A 15929-nucleotide genomic window follows, 5' to 3' on the forward strand; every position below is an offset into this window, starting at 1 on the left:
CAAACCTGCCTTTTCCAGAGTGCAAGGATGGACTGAAAGCACTGACAGGCCAGAGTCAGACATGAAACTTCTGTCATACCCACATCAATCCCTGGTCTTGAAAAAAAAAAATGAAAGAACTCTGTAGTTTAATGAAAACTGAACTAAGTTCCCAAACAGTTTATTTTTTAAAAACGTTTCTTTTTCTTTGGCAATGCTTGATTGACCTATTTTGGTGGATTAGGTACTGAGACATGATGCTTATATAAAGTTTCTTAATAAGCTGTGCTAGACACAAACATCCCTTATGAAAACTATTATCTTGCTGCATTCTTTTTATTGTTCAGAACACAACACAAGGCAACAGTACAGAGAATTCAGAAGACACTTTTATCTTTAATAACTTCATAATTTTCCCTTTGCCTGTCTTTCCATTAAGGAAAGTGAATGCTTAAATCTAAGTGTACCATTGCTATCTTGGATCTGTGTTTGTAACTTCTGTTCCTCACAGCTTAGAAGGTGAAAATTTGGGGAAATCCCATCATTCTGTCATAATGAATTTCAGTTTCTAGCACTCTTGATGTGTACCATTACACAAAATATTTTTTATTTAATGTTAAGGAGGAATTGTGATGGGATTGCAGTAATTCCTGGGGTTCTGTCTTTACAGTGCAGGATTGTGTCTCTACCTTAGCCCCTTGCTATGAAATGTGAGTCCTGTGCATGGCCATGCAAGTCAACACTCTGAAGGAAGCAAGGGGATGACTGAATTCCTGAGGGAATATTTTAGCCCAAAAATGAACCCAGGATTTGAGGTGAGGCCTCACCAATGCCCAGTACAGGGGATCAGTTCCCTGGTCCTGCTGGCCACACTCTTGCTGATACAGGCCAGGTGCCACTGGCCTCCTTGGCCACCTAGGAACAGCTGGCTCATGATAAAAGTTGCCAAATTAGGTTCTCTTTGAGTTCCATCATTGTGTTCTTTCCTTCCCACCATGAGTTTTCAACAACCTTTGCTGATGTCAAGCAGCTTTCTTTTCCCAGTGCCTTTCTGCAGTGCTTCTCCACGTGACAGACAAAATAATTTGTAAGTGATTATTTTTTTTTAATAATAAAGCAGCTGCATCATGTTCCCAAGTCAAATATCCTCATTATTTCAAACAGATCTCATCTTCATTCCTTCAGTATTTGGTCAGAAGAAATTAAGGCAGCAGAAAAAATGGTCACAAAGCCCAGTTGCTAAATATTTCCATTACAGAGAGCTCTCAGTCAAGTGTCTGCAGACATAATGAACAGGAGCTGCAGCCAAGTTCACAGAGCTTTGGGGACAATTTAATGGGAAGCTCACAGGACAGACTGCAGCTCACTTATGTAGGTCTCTCCCTAAAAGAGTACTTAAAACGTGGAAGATTTGACTGTGGGGTCACTAGCAGTATAAAGGGAAGTCCTTCAGAAAAACCTGTCAGTGTGGTGGTGTGCAGTAAATGTTTGAGACCAGCTGCAAAGTGCACTCACCTTGGTTCTTGGGGAAGTGACCCAAAGGTTGCTTAGGAAAATGAATCCTTTGCTTTCAGTGGGATCAGGAGTACTGGCTTCAGTACTGGTGTCCTGGTGTTCCCTGGTAATGGAGAAACCTGTGGGACCCCGTGGGTAGGAAGGACTGTGGTGACTGCAAGACCTATTATCCTTTAACAAACCATACCCGGGGAGACATCTCACAAGACAAACACAATCCCTTTTTTTCTTTCTTTTGTGGCTGACAAAATGACCATGACTAAGGAAACAACATCTGGCATCCAAAGAATATATCTAAATAAAAGTGAGGTGAAAGTGGGCAGTGACAACAACATTACCCCCGTGGCACTGGCATGAGGGGATATTTAGGAATACTCTGGAGGTGTTGAACAGCCTTTGGTGCAAACACTCCTCTATTTTGGTAACAACCTCACTGACTTAGCTGTGCAACACTTCTAAAGCAACTCAGGAGAGCATCTGTCCCTGTCAATATGAAACATTAAATAGATAAATAGCAGAAATCAACCATGGAGTGTTACTTGAAGATGATGAATTGACATCAACCACCCAGAAAGAGCAGGGACTGAGCAAATTACACTTTCAAAACAGGGTGTTGAAAAAGCTGGAATATATGTAACCTTTTAAAAATGGTAGAGAATCTGGGTCCACATCCTAAGTCAGTGAAAGGGACATGAGGACAAAGTACACATTTCTTTTTTTCCTGGTTAATTGCCTGGCTTGCCCTACCTCATGGGGTTATTTTTTTAAAATAAAACCTTGTTAAGTGATATTTGAGCAGTCAGGCCATCCATAATTCAGGCTGGCAAGTTGCTGGCCCTCTGAAGCTGTCTCTGAAGGTACAGAGGACATAGCAGTGACAATCTGCTGAGGAAACAGGGGATACTTCTCTTACTGGCTTTGGAGAGACAAAGAAATGCACAGCTCCACAATAACCTACAAAACACACGAAAGCTGAAGCCTTCTCCTTTGACAGGGAATACAAATTCATTAGATACCTCCTGAAGGCAGGCAGCAAGATGTTTGCTAGGACTAAGGTTTTGCTTCATTTTTGCTCCCTTGGAAAGAGCTGATGGTGCTCAAAGACCAGGAGAGACTGATGGAGAAAAAAATTAAAAATAAATGCTAGGATATACTTAAATGTTAAATAATGTTTTATGTGTGATGTCTGAGACAGAATGTGCTTAATTAGGGGAAACAGGAAATCTGTCTAAGAAAATAAATTAGTATTGACTGAAGATTTGAGGGGAGGGAACTGAACTGACTCAGGGTGTCATTTTTGTGTTGTTCTTGGGATGAGTTTGGCACAAACTGTATAAATGTCAAAAACGGGTAAAAAGGTAAATGTTGATATCATTTCCACTTAGCCTTGCTCATGGTGGTTGCTGTTCACAGCTGAGTCTCCTGAGAGGATTAGTAATACAACTAATGAAGACTAATAATGCAGGTAAATTAGTTTGTATCTGATGTAATGGACTATTTTTGAAACTCTAATGATGTAACTGGGAAATCTGTACTCATTTGCAAGTTCCAGATGGTTTTAGAGCTAAGTCTGATTTTCTGAAAAAATGCCTCAGATGCATCATCTTCAGGACATCTGTATTTAAATTATGACTGTCTTGTCCTGTTATGGTGAGCAAGGTATGCATTTTCCTCTACTCTTCCAGGAAATGTGATTTATGGTTTTATACTGCACAGCAGGAATAGCAAAATGAGCATCCAAATTAAGTCAGGAAGAGGCAAGTTTGGGTGCTGTGCAGGGATGGAGCCCAGATTTGGTTAATTACTTCACACTGAAGGAATGACCACGTAAGAAGAGAAATCTCTGCCCTGCATGTGATTTGGCAGCTCTTCTAACAACCAGCTCATACCATGAACTGAACTCTTGACACTGCCTGTCCACTATGACGGCACAGTGGGATTTTTCCCTCCCAGTCCCTGTCTTCCACATGCACATGGTGTTCTTGGCTGGTGTTTGGGGGCTTGGTAAGGCTCAGGCTGAACTCACTTCCAGCTGAGTTTGGATAGTTCATTCCCCTGGGAAGAGGGGGCAGGCAAGCAGAAGAGATGAGACTGCAGAGCAATGCACTTTCATCTTCCTTCCTTCTTCACACCAAATCTGGGATTTGGTAGCAGGGGTTTGACATGGGGACAAGGAGCACTCCCACATTGTTTTTCAAGAACAGTTTTTTTCCAGCCCTTTTCAAAGACAGGCACCTCTATTATTTTCTGTAAAAGTGTATTTAAATGCTCTGATGTTAATCTTATTCTCTTCCTACCATTTGTGACTCCTTAAAAATGAATCTGCAGGCCTTTGGCAGCAAACTAAAAGCCAACACCTTGAAGATGTCCCATACCACATCTTGAAGCTGCCAACACAGTGTCTGCAAGCTTGACATGACCTTCCCTCCTCTGAGAACCTTGCAACAAATAATAAACACAGCAAATAAAGCAGCTCTTGTGTGTGTTTAGATTGTACTCTTTGCTTCTCTTTGAATAGGAAAAGTGTGGGCAGAGCAGTGTTTTGTTCAGGTGGGGTTTTTTTGAGTGTGAGCATGTGAGGTCTTCATGGAAAAGGCTCTTCTCCAACAGCCAGCACCTTTTGTGTGTGTGATACACATCCAGGAACTTGGAACAGATTTCTTGGAGCTCTTGCTCATGCCAGACATCCTTGTACTGAAAGAAGGGTTCAGTGGGAACTCTGCCTTGCAAAATTCCTGTATATGCTTTTTTGGCCTCCTGACTTCAGTTCACAGGAAACCTTGTCGTGGCCCTCTGCATCACTGATGTTTTGGTTTGAAAATACAGGTGCCTGCTAGGGAAGGCAGGAGCCTCTTTTGAAACAGAAAATATAAACCTCCTCTTTCTGAATTATTATAATTTTGAAATTAAGGAGTTCTTAGGTAAAGATAGGGGAATAGGAATAACTGGTTTTTTACTAGGAAAATTAAAATAAAAATGCAGTAATACAAAAAACCCCACTGACAGAGTCAGAATACAACCTGACACCATGCTGGTCAGGGTGTTGGTAGCAGTCTAATTAAATTGTGGCTTCAGTCTTTCTGGAGTGACAGATGTGGTTCTGCTGAAGCAATGTAGAAGGGTGTAATTTTCCTCTGAAGATTCAGTGGTGCTGAGATGGGTCCAGTTTTCCTCGGGGAATCCAGTGCAAACAGCCTGCCCTGGTGTTCCAAATCTCAGATTTTATCCAGGTGGGAATGCTGGGCTCCTCCCCCTGGGTGGAGCATCTCACAATGGAATTGTATCACCTATGCAGTGAGCCTCGATGGCCCATGAACAGCAGATATCCCCTGGAGGGAGAATGGGTCATAAAGAGATAAAGAAACACTGCCCCACCTGGTTTTAACAGCTGGTAATAGAATACAAACTTTTGGTTACATCTTGCATTGCAACCTAAGACAATTGGGAAGTTGTGGTGATTAATATGAGTTAGCTGTGTGTTACCTCTAGTTTAATTTCTATCCCCAGATAGAAAACCAGAACAAATTATTGCAAGGAAAGTGGTGAACTCCTGTGGTGTCACAGAACTGCAGCCAGCAGGTCCCAGAGCCTTTAAAGCCAAAGTTGTGATGATCAGAAGGTAAAACCTCATGTGGAATAACAAGAAGAATTTCTCATTGGTGTATTGTACCTTTGGATAATCCATGTAAGGAGTGCCAAAAGTCCAGTAAAAAGGGCAAGAGGAACCTTGGTGGGTGAGTGGGCACCAGGGACAATTTGGGTACATGAAGCTGTAAAATGGCTTGTGCCCCTTTCTAGTGTCTCAGATTTTGTTCATGAACAATGACTACAGAACATCTTAATCTATTCTTAATTTTGGTTATTGTTAAATGCTTTCTTCTCTGTTGTTTCTCCAGGGAAATGTTAAATTATCCTTTTTTTTTTCCTTCCCCATCTGTCTACTGCTGTTTATCTCTTCCTGGAAGAAATCCAAGTTTAGTAATAAAGGCACTGGAACAGTCAGAGGTTGGATCAGTAGATAAAATGTAATTATAAAAGATCTATGAATCTCTCTGCAGTAAATATTTTAACACCTTGGGCCAAATCCTCCATGAACACAAACAGAGTGTTTGGAGATCAGACTGTCTTACACCTACTGGGGATTGGTGTAAAACTGCACTGACAACCCCATTGTGGTGGTGTGGAGAAACTTAAAAAAAAGAAAAAATTACCTTAGGAAGATGATGAGGTGCAATACTCTGCCCAACAGGCAGTTTGGATGAAATGTGTGATTTTTTTCTCACATCCTGTGATGTATGCTTGCTTATCTTTTTGCCTTGGCAGTTTTCAAATACCCTGAAGTAGAATTATGTCTGTATAGGTAAAATCTTCAGTTGCAGTGGTGAGCAGTTGGATTACGTATATTAATTACACAAGGAGTGTAACTTATTCCCTATTTTGGGTGCTTAGGTGAGGGTTTGTGGTAGAAACATTCCACAGAAAATAAAACCACAAAAAGATCATTTTGGAGAACAGCAGCAAATTGCCTGAAAATTCCCCAAATCCCACCAAAATTTCTGAGCATCTGCTGAAGTCTGGAGCAGGTTTCTATGCCACAGCTAGTGGCAGTCAATATTTCTGTCCTCCCTGACCTCAGAAAAGGCTCTCATGGGACATTAGCCCTGATGTCTTCCTCAGCTGCCAGCCCAGGGGAAACTGAGGTCAAGTGTTTTCCACTGAACCTGCAAAGTGCCAGATGTTGTTCTGCCACCTGGTGTGGATCAAAGGCTGCAGAGGGACACGTGGGCAGGCTGCTGGCCACAGACATGGCAAGAGAAGGACTTCTGTGTGAACAACAGTCCTCTAGGTGATCAAAAGTTTTCCAAGAGACTGTATGGATGAACCCTAACAAAAGAAGAAAAATCAAAAAGAAAGTGAATATCAAGGCAGTGGAAGCCTGGTGGCAATTCCTGTTGGCCAAAACTGAGGGGCACAGGTCCTGTAGAAACAAAGGCAGCAGCAGTTAGATGAGAACAGAGAGCTTATTGCATAATGAAAGCAATTAATCCCTCAGTGTGTCTTCCTTCACAGGCGGAATCAATAACTTCATGTTTTTTAAACAATGACAGCTCCACTAACTCAATAGAGAGTTTAAAAGAAGCATTGAATAAGAATGCAGCATTATTATAATAGGAAGAAAAAGAGTCTCATTGAAATGTTAGGGTGTACATGCTCCAGCCTTTAACAAACAGAGATTTCAGGGAGCTGAGAGAAGAATTTGAGTCTATAAATCTTCCTCTATTACTATATAACATTACGTAACATAACACAAAGCATAACATAATACAGTGATACAATAGAATAATATGAAATTAAAAGGCATCTGCTCTTCAAAACCAGGGTCCAAGGCTCATCTGGGTGGTCTCTTTCCTTATATGGGATTGATACAAATCCTCTTACCTCCAGCTTGTGTCTGCACTGAGTGCGTGATCAAAGAAGAAACCACAAAGATCTTTGAAGTCACCAGAAAGCTGCCTGTCTATCAGAGACATATTTCATTATGGTTCAGGGATGCCAAAAGCATCTTTTTCCTTCAAGGTTTGCCAGTTCATTTGAAAGAAGATGTAAAGGATGCATTTGTGCTAAGGCTTGGATTTATACATCTGGAAGAGGGGGAAAACAGTTGTTTACCCCTTCAGAAGTCTTGCATTTGCACGAGCAAACACTGCACAGGCTGGAAAGGATGTGCCCCACACCCTGTCTGTGTCTAGCTGTGAGTGCTCAGAGAGGAAAAGCTGTGCCTGGCTCTGACCAGAAGCTTTTGGAAGCAATAATGAGCAAAGCTGGCAGCACCAGCACACATATAAAACACAGTGATGTTCCTATAGAAATATGCTGCTGTGGTTAAGTACACACCAAGAGAAAATATACCCCATGCAGGTTTCTTGGTCAGTTGGTTTCTGGCAGGGGAAGACAATTAGAAAGAGGAGTTTTCAGGCATAAATCAGCTTTGTTTGGGCTGAGCAGCATTTGTGATGTAAGAAATGTGGGCCCCATCAATGTCCTTGGCTCTTTCACTGAATTTCAGTGTTAAAGTGGCTGTCTCAGGAGGAGTCAGGAGTTGGGGGTTATCTGGGTTTTAGGGAACTACACCAAATTAATTCATTTTGGGAAAGCGTGTTTTGTAAACAGTGACTAAAGATCAAAACCCATGAAGTGACATCACCTCTGACAACCTTCATTTCTATGGGATATTTTTGTCCTCTGAAGCAGAACTTGGTAGCAATGATTGAAATAGGGTGCTTTTGTTGTTGTTATTGAAACTAAAAAAAGCAAATACTGTCTGCAATTAGAATTTTCAGTTGGGGTGGGGTTTTTTGAGTATTTTTTTCCCCAGTGGGCTCAAGGATGTTTGTTGGAAATTACCAGTAGGAGCTACAAAACTTGTCTTGCTATGTATGACTTGTCATTTATACATGTAAAAGTTAGCTCTTTGAGAAATGCTTGTTGCTTAGGTCTGCTCATTTTGGTTTTGTTTTCCTGGAAGCCAAGACCATGAATAAAGAATCACAGAATAATTTGGGTTGGAAGGGACCATAAAGACCATTTTGTTCCATCTCCTGACATGGGCAGGGACACCTTCTTCTATCCCAGGTTGCTCCAAGCCCCATCCACCCTGGCCTTGGACACTCCCAGGGTTGAGGCAGCCACAGCTTCTCTGGGCACCCTGTGCCAGGGCCTCACAATCAAGAATTTATTCCTAGTCTAAACCTGCTCTCAGATTGCCCTGACCCAAGTGCAGGATGTTGCACTTGGCCTTGTTGAACAATAAACCTTTGTGAGGTTTATTATATTTTTTGTATGAGATTTTTTTTTTCCTCAGAATCAGTCATGATGGCAGCTGCTGCCCTTGGATTTCCTATTACAAACAAACAAAACCCCAGAACTTTTGGTTTGGATATTTCTCTCAGTGTTCAAAGAGCAGCTAGATGAACTCACAGAGGAAGAAGCTGCCTGTTAAATGTAAAGGAAACACCTCTGGTTTAGGAAACTCCTGGAGTACAAAACATCCATTTTGGAGAGTAACCATGGACTGTACCTTTGCAGGACTGCCAGGTGCTTGCATTCCTTCACACACACCTGCTCTCAGTCAGTGCTGGAAACAGGACAATGAGTCTTTTACCTGCAGAAGTATCTCAGGTTTTTGTCCTTGTGTTTTTATTCCATGTCATGAAACCACAATAATTTTGTTGCTTTGAAAATATTTCTCAGCAGCAACACACCTGAATTTTGGAGCTACTTTGGCTGCATGTCACAGCAGAAAATAAACCAGCTCGTTGATATGGTAATCTACACTGCAAAGTTTGCATATGAAGCAAAAAAACATCAGAGTGTATCGAAACAGAAAGGTGCTGCAGTTAGGTGCACCCCGGTAACCCTAGAAACTGCCACATTTTGATAGTAACCACTAAAAATTAAAAAGACATGGGACAAAACCTCATGAAAATCCCTTAAAAGCTTAATACAAATGTCATTAAACAGCAATCAGAGCAGTAAATTATTTGTGGTTCACTCTGGTCATACGAGCTCATTTGTGGCTTGACGATGATGAAATTCTTTGTGAGAGCTGCTCTCAAAGGCAGGAAAAACAATGGGTTAGTTTCATATACCTGATTTAATCACATTTCCCACATTATCATTTTTCACTGCTGCCAGGGAATCAGAAACAACTTCATATTCTTCTCCTCAGTCCCAGTTATTTTGGCACCCACAGCGTTTGGACCAGGGAATTGTGAAAGAAACACGCAGTAGCACAGTCCAGTGGAAAGTTTCAATAACTTTAATAGTGGTTCAGGCCACTGCAGCACTTACATGGGGTCATCTGGATGTAGAAGTCTTGGAGGACTTTATACTAAAAATAATCAGTGAATTATTTTTAGTATAAAAGGTGTTGTGACCTTCAGTTGTGACTTCTCCAGCCCCTTGGTAGAGCCACTGTCAGGACAAGTGGGAGTTCTTTGATGGCTTCAGTTTGGTTAAAGAATCGCTGAGTTGTGTGTTAGAGAAGAAAAGGCCTCTCTGCAGATGCCTGAAAAATCTGTTTTAGCTGTGCTGAGTGCCTCTTGCCCTCACCTGACACCATTTGGATTAGCTCTGGTCACATTGATGCACCTGCAGGGGTGTATTTGCATCCTGTCTTGTGGTAGTGTCTTGGGTTATGTAACCAAAAAAAAAAAGTGTATTCTATTTCATCTGTTGGAACCAGTTGGGGGAGATTTTTTTCCCCTTTATCTCTTCTAACTCCAGGGGAGAGGAGGGTGGATGCCTTCTGACAACAGGCCAGCTGTTAAACCAGGTGGGGCAGGGTTTCTTATTTCTTTCACCACTGTCCACCCTCCAGGGGATGCCTTCTGTTAATGGGCCATTGAGGCTCACCAGTGACTGACACATTCCATCATCCCATTGTGAGATGATCCACCCAGTGGGGAGCAGCCAACCATTCCTACCAAGATAAAAACTGAGATGTAGGAACACCAAGCAGCCTGTCTGCCACTGGATTCCCAGAGGAAGACTGGACTCATCTCACAATCACTACAGGATCATCTCTACTCCAACAGAACCACATCTGTTTCACCAGGAGGATTTATCTGGACTGCTTCCAACACCCTGACCAACGGGGTATCAGGTCATATTCCTGACTCTGTCAGGGTTTTCTAGGGCTTTTGTTTGCTCACTTGCTTGTTCCTTTGTATTACTGCATTTGTATTTTTAATATTCCTAGTAAAGAACTTTTATTCCTATTCCCATATTTTTGCCTGAAAGCTTCTAATTGCAAAATTGTAATAATTTGGAGGGAGGGGGTTTTACATTCTCCATTCCAAGGGAAACTCCAGTTTTCCCTGACAGATACCTGTCTTTCCAGGACAGGTAGCCTGCCTGGAAAATATCCCAGCTGTCAAAAATAAACCTATACATCACTCCCTTCTGGGGTTTTTTTTGGTTCCCTAGATTTTATACTCAAGACTTCAAGTTTGATAAGTGAAAAACCATTTAATCAAAACACCTTTCAAAAAAGGAAATGACAAATTAAGAGGACATGTTGCCTTAACAAATGTCTTCAGTTAATTTGAACCGGACAGCTGCTTGAGGAATCCCAGAAGGATGTAACATAAGGCTATGCCTATTTTTCACCAGCAGACTCCAAGAAAATTTACCAATTTTTCTATTATTTATTAATTCTTGTGTTCTTTTATAGAAATTTGCCCAGAAGGAAGCGGGGCTCAGCTTCTGCCTCCGACGGCCTAGGCGGAATCGCGTGCTGTGTTTGACATGCTGGTCCCTCAGAGCCTGGAAAACAAGAAGAAATATGAGATGTCCTGCAGGAATGTGGAAGACATCATGTGCCTTGGAGCTTGGTGAATTTCCAGCAAAACTTACTTTTGCTCCAGGTTCATATTCATTCCTCAAAATCTGCCAGCTGAGATACTCTTAGCTAAGAAAACCGGAGGAAATTGAAAATCAGGGTAGACCAGAGTCACCCTTGCACACAGGGTCTGATTTAGTTGAAAAGAACAGCTTGAGGTATCCCTGTGAACAGGGGGAAAATGTCTCCACAATGCAAAGCAGCTGTGGAAAGCCAAGAAAATTATGGAAGCTGTGTTAACAAGGGAAGAGGGAGCAATACAGAAAGTCCAGGGGCTTGACAACTCAATCATAACTGGGCAGCAGTTAAGAAACCTCACAAGGATATAAACCAGGGCTGCTCAAATGATTTCCACCAAGAGCTGCTGGATAGATGTAAACACTGCAAGGAGCTGGGTCCTTTCACTTCCAGAGGGGTCTCAGGTTGCACAGGAGTGCAGGGGAGAGGGAGTGGGATTTGCAGCACTGAGGGGAAGCCAGGGGTGATGCTCTGGGGGAGGTGAGTGACACAGAGCTCCTGTGTGCAGGGATGGAGAGGGATTAGATCATGTGGGGAGAAGGACAAGGAGGAATGGCTTTAGGATGAAGGAAGATAGATTTAGATTTTATATTAAATTCTTCCCTGTCAGGGTGGTGAGGCCCTGGCACAGGGTGCCCAGAGCAGCTGTGGCTGCCTCATGCCTGGGAGTGTTCAAGGCCAGTTTGGATGGAGTTTTGAACAACCTGGTCCTGTGGAAGCTGTCCCTGTCCATGGCAGGAGGTTGGAATGAGAGATCTTTGAGGGCCCTTCCAACCCAAACCATTCTGTGATTTATGAGGCTGAAACAGGATTCAGAACATAAGGGCAACCTGAAGCTGCAGGATTTGAGAAATAAACTAGTAGATGGAGTAAGAAAAAACATAGAAGATTTGAATAAAAAGAATTTCAGGCAACATTTTCTACACTGAGTCTCTGTTCAGGCTGCACAATATAGGATTAGTAAATTTTATTTATTAAAAGCAGAATTGTATTATTTAATTTCCAATTAATAGGTGCATTTCTCCCTCCTAGGCAAAGACAACAGAGTAACTGGGAACCTGCTCATGCTGCAGATCAAATTTCTTTAATCTCTTTTAAGAGTGTTCCTTACTGACACAGCTCTTGTTCCTCTGTCTGCTTATGCCAGCTCACAGATCACCATGGTATATTCACATTTCTGAAATACATAATGCTTTGCCTGAAACCTGCTTAAAATTCGTGATGGGTAAAGACCATCCTCAGATCCTGATCATCATTACTCCTTATATGAAACAGGGGACATGAAAGAGGGAAGTGTTCTTTTCCCTTTGCAAAAACATCATATCCTTGGTAAGTTTGGTGGTTCACTCCACTGCAGTGCTGAATCCATTGTGTTTATTTGTTCTGAATCTGTTCCACCATTGGAAGAGGCAGGTGGAGCAGGTAAGTGCAAGAGGAGGGTTTTAAGAGGCAAGAGATCAGGGTCATGAAAAGGAGGAAAATGGAGAGTGGTGAGGAGAAGCATGAAAGGCAGGGAGAAAGGAAAGGCTGCAAGAGGAGAGAAAGGCAGGGATACTCAGTGTGAGCTGGGAGGATGTGGGAGCCAGTGGAGCTGGCAGAGGGCCCAGCACTGTGCCTGAAATGCAGAGCACAGGGAATCTGCAGAGCCTGTGGTCTGAACCATCAAGTGCATCCAACTTTTGTCTGCTCAGCTCATGGGACTGGGTTTGGGCATCACCTGGAAGGAGGTGGAAATCATGGAAACACTTTGGTGTCAGGAATTGATGTAACCAACACAAAAGGATGGTTTAGATGAGGAAGGCTGTTTTGCTTCTCAGCGTAGATAATTCTGTATTATGTTTTCTGGTTTTGTTGGCAAAAATCTGACAGCATGAGACAACAAATGGCTTTTAACTTATTGTTTTCTCTAAGGAAAGCATTATTTTTTAAAGATCTCCCCATTAAATCTGCATATACTTGGAGCCTGAAGAAAACAATCTGATGGAGCAAGGGGAAGGAAGGGGATGGAACAGCTGAAAACCTATTTGCTAAGTCCTGCAATGGAGAATATATATTTTAATGTGAAACAGTGATGGCAAGGGAAGCTTTAGACAGCTTCAAAGCAAAAGCATCCAGGCAGGCAGTCCTGCAGGACTTCAAAACCTTGCGTGGAGACAAAGCTTTTTGTACATCAGAGCTTGAAATTCAAATCAAGCAGAGAGCGAGCCAAGCCACTTTGAGCATTTTGCATTTCACTTGATGTCCTTAAAGGCTGCAAGAGTTTCTTTATAATTTTCTTGCATCACATGCCATTTTCGGAGCTGTTTTGCAGGTGTTTCTTTGCTCCTTTTCTTCCAGTTTCCTTGAGTGGTTACACAGATTTGTAGAGTATCACATGTGTTTTTTAAAGCTTTTTTTCAGCTGGATTCCCCTTCCCTCCCTTCAACCTCAAAGGCAGATTTACAGGAATCTTTCAGAGATATGACACTGCATTATTTTAAAAGCCTTGCTCTTCTTATCTTTATGGCCTAGGAGGTCACAAAGAACTACATTTGAGGATAAGCATCAGGTTCCCCAGCATGGAATAAAGTCAGACTGGATTGCAAAAAACACTTTAACACATAAATCCAGATACTCTTTTCAGTGTCTCCCCTCTCTCCTATCACTGATGAGATTTCTTGTATTTATTTTAAAAAGACAGGAGGGGAGAGTGCCAGGAAGAGCAAAAATATCCCCAAACCTCTATCAAAGGAATTGAAATAACATTTTAATTCCATCCAAATAATGCTGCTTCAAGAGTGGCTCAGTAAAGATATTTTATGACAAAAGCAGCAAAGGAATTTTGTTGCCTAACTACTGATAGGGTTTATATTTCATTAATGAATATCCAAAATATCATCTAATGTAGAATGTTTTCAAATTAAGGGCAGAGAGGAAATTACATTTGCTTCTGCTGAAGGAGCAAGTGGATACTGGAAAATTGTTGCAGGCTTTGCTGGATTTTATTCAAATAAATGCTTACAGCTTAGTTCTCCATTGCCCGTGTTTTATATTGTAATTTCAGCTACTCTGGCTTTCTCCATGTGCTGCTGCAATTAAGGAACCTGGATGTTTTATAACTTACAGTTCTGGCTCAGCTCAGCTGTGCCAGAGATGGGGAACTGGGAGACTTTGGGTATCAAAACTTAGGTTTGGCCACATCCAGAGACAACGGAGGTGACTGGAGGGGTGACACCCCAAATCTTGGCTCCCAGGGTGCAATATCAAAACCTGCACCAGCTGCCTCCTGCTCTCAGTAGGATGAGACCCAGGCGGTTGAATTAGCACCAACCCACCCTCTGCCTGGGACAAATAATAAAAAATGCACAAATAAACCTGCTTTTGCCAGTGACTCCTGTTACCCTGCAGGGTACCCAGGGGCTGGGGGCTCCTGGGCTCCCATCCTGGGTCCCTGGGGATTTCAGCATCCTGCAGTGAGTGGGTGCACTTACAGCCTGGCAGGGAGTGAGGAGAGGGGCTTCAGAAAAGCTGTGCCCAGCCAGGGGGGGGAGGGTTGAGGCAGGCAGCAAGAAAATTGCTCTGCAGTGGTTTAAGCAAGACAAAGGAGCAGTGCTGGTTTTGGCTGTGCCTGGTGTGGCTGAGGGAGGTGGGGTTCATTTGGCCAGCAAATGAACATCTCCTCGTGTTCCCCTGCATTTCAGTGTTCTGTCTTTTCACAGTTCACTTTGTCCCTCTTGCTCCTAACCCTGATGTCACTGGCATGTTTTTAATCTGAAGACAGAAATTAGGCTGTTCTACAGGGAGAGGCAGCTACTCCAGGAACTAAGGTAAGGGAATGAAGTGGGATTTAAGAGGCAATGGTTTCAAATGGAGAGAGGGCTGGCTTAGATTAAATATTAGGAAGAATTTCTGTACTGTGAAGGTACTGAGGCCCTGGCACACGTTGCCCAGAGCAGCTGTGGCTGCTCCATCCCTGGAAATGTTCATGGCTAGGTTAGATGGGGCTTTGAGCAACTTGGTCTGGTGAAAGGTGTTCCTGCCCATGGGAATAAATGATCTGTAAGGTCCTTTCCAACCCCAGCCATTCTGTGGTTCTGTAGCTCTGACATTCACTGCAGCTCTGAACTTTCTCCAGGTGTATCCCTGGGAGGAGCTGCTGCTGCAGGTGCCCAGCCCTGACCCTCCTTTCTCTGAGGAGCCCTGGAGCCTTTTGCATCACAGGCTCAAACAAGAGAGGGTGGCGCAGGACTCCTCACAAATGTAACAACCTTAATGGTGGCATTTGCAGTAAGATGTGAGAGGATGGCAATTCCTGCTGTGTGCCCCCAATTCTGATGCTATTTCCAGGTGAGGATCTTTGCATTTTTGCTCTGCTGCATAGGTCTGAGCTATTTGTTGCTTCCACAACCTTAAAGGTCTTTCCCAGCTGAAATGGTTCTGTGATTCCACAGTGAGTGGTGTCTTTCTGAGGGACAAGGTGCTCAGCCAGCCATGGAGGGTTGGTCCAGCACCTCCTCTGGGGATGTGTCTGCCAGGTAGGAAGGACAGGGAGTGTTCAGCTGTGGCTGGCAGAGGTTCTAGCTGAGAGGCAGAGGTACAGAGAGGGGTACAAGCAGTCCCCTGGCACTCACAGCAGTGATGAGATATTGGCCCTTACTGCTCCTAAAACCAGATGTAGCAGGAATCTCTCAGCATCTTCTGCTGTGCAGAGCCAGGTGAACCGCTGTGCTCAACATTCACTCAACAGAAACAGCGCTGTTGGCCAAAGGAATTTTGGTAAAAAACCTCTTCCCTTAATTTTGTGCATTTTTGTTTAATTGTTCCCAAGACCTTTTTCAAGGAATGGCGATTTCAAATTTAGGGTAAACTGACTACAGAATACACACCCAGCTGGAGATGCTGAGTTTTCAGTTTGGAGGTCTCCTCAAAAACCAGTGAAATGTGTTGTGGAAAAGCTAAAAACCCCAAATAATTTTCGTTTCAAATACCTGACCCACAATTAGCATTTTGCCCTTTACTAACAGCTAACACAGCA

This window comes from Prinia subflava, chromosome 5 (assembly GCF_021018805.1).
Source record: "Prinia subflava isolate CZ2003 ecotype Zambia chromosome 5, Cam_Psub_1.2, whole genome shotgun sequence".
Classification (NCBI taxonomy): domain Eukaryota; kingdom Metazoa; phylum Chordata; class Aves; order Passeriformes; family Cisticolidae; genus Prinia; species Prinia subflava.